The sequence below is a fragment of the Lolium rigidum genome, chromosome 5, assembly GCF_022539505.1.
Source record: "Lolium rigidum isolate FL_2022 chromosome 5, APGP_CSIRO_Lrig_0.1, whole genome shotgun sequence".
In the NCBI taxonomy this organism is placed as follows: Eukaryota; Viridiplantae; Streptophyta; class Magnoliopsida; order Poales; family Poaceae; genus Lolium; species Lolium rigidum.
This window is the reverse complement of record NC_061512.1, coordinates 121,002,090-121,003,825: the sequence shown is the minus strand read 5'-3', so window position 1 is coordinate 121,003,825 and position 1,736 is coordinate 121,002,090.

Below are 1,736 nucleotides of genomic sequence, written 5' to 3'. Positions count from 1 at the left end.
CGGTCGACGTGCCACAGCGACATGTGCCTCGCTGCTTGCAGCAGGCCTGTTCATCGACTCACAAAGCCTCGTTGGCGATGGTGCTTTTTTGGATCTTGCAATGGTGGAGGTTCGGCGTCTCTTCTTGCGTTCGTCTTGGCGGCGTTGGAATTGGACGGCGGCCGCTGGCAACGGTGGTTGCAGGAAATCCTAGAGATCGTTTTGTATTTCTCGATCTTTTAGGTTTTTATCTGCAAATTCAGGATAGTCATTTTATCCCGGTTTGTCTTTTAGTTTCCACATGTGTTGCTTCATGTAACTTGGTGTTCGATTAATGAAATATATGTGGTTGCTCTAAAAAAAAGATACGAATAAATAAAATCTAAAAGATATCAACAAATCATCGAGGTCTTCAAATTCTTTCTTCTTCCGGAACATAATTGTGTACCCTTCTTAAGGCACCCAAAAATAGATAAGAAACCATAGACCTGTAAATACCGACGAATGTTCTCCCATAATTTTAATTTAACTGGCAATGCCAAGGTTGCGTGCACACGTGCAATCATTAAATCAGGCATTCAACATCGGTAAGAGTACGAACACCAGTATGTCAACCGACTAGCCTTGTCGATATCGATGGAGAACCGAGAGTACGAATCACCATGTCGAGGACGTAACAGCCGTGACAAAAACTGCGAGGATAATCCTCCTTGCGGCAACAACGAGAAAAAATCCAAAATTGATCTGGTGAAGTAAGATCTGAAGACCCATACCTAGAGGATTGTAATCTTTCAACACCACCATTGACGTCTAGAAGGAGATCTCATCGTCGAATGAAAGTCTGAAGATCATTTATTATCGACGATGTCATCTTTATTGAGGGAAACCAACAAGAAGATAACTAACAAAACTCTAACATAATCTACTAAAAACATTACATTTATTGAAAAATCCACGCATAGATCGAGTTCCTCACTCCTCCTAAGATCAGCGAAACCATCTAAAGAAGGAGGAACCGATCCATATCTCAATAGTCCTATACGGTTGTTTTTGAACAAATTAGGATCCACCATATCAACCCGTAAGCTTTTTACGTAACTAATTGCCTGTAAGCGTAGTATCTCTCCATGTGTCTACCGCTTCCTACCCATGATTGTGAGTTGTCCTAGAGACCTAGACGCATGGTCAATATATAAGTGCAACAACGAGTCAATACGTGAGTTCGTGTAGGCGTGTAGGTCGAACCTGCCAAAAAAAAATTAACACAGGGAGGGTCTAGAAGGCCCCAGAAACTGCATTAATAAGAAGTGGTGGGATTACAAGTTACACATAGGGACTCAAAGAGAAATAAAATTACTAAAACACCCTCTAGTTTTTCACAAAGGACCCTGAAAAGAAATGTGGAAACGCCATCGAGTCCTTCTCCACCGGAGTTGACGAAAAGCTCGCCGCCATGGCCACCCACGCCATCACCGGGGACAGAACCACTTGGGACAGGGCAGGTGGTGGACGCCTTGACGGTGCTGAGGAAGATCTCCCCCTCCGGCTCTTTGGCCTGGAGGAAGTAGATGAGATAGCACCGGCAGTTTGCCGGAGCCAGCGCTCGGAGCGGCCGCCCTTCAGCCATAAGAGTCGACAGCAGGACGGCACCAGGCCGTCGACGAATTGCCACCGAGAGTGTGCTCCCGATGAACTCCTTGATTGCAGCTGTTGGACGATCCCGCTTCCCAGATCTGCAACGAAATCCAGGATCTTCC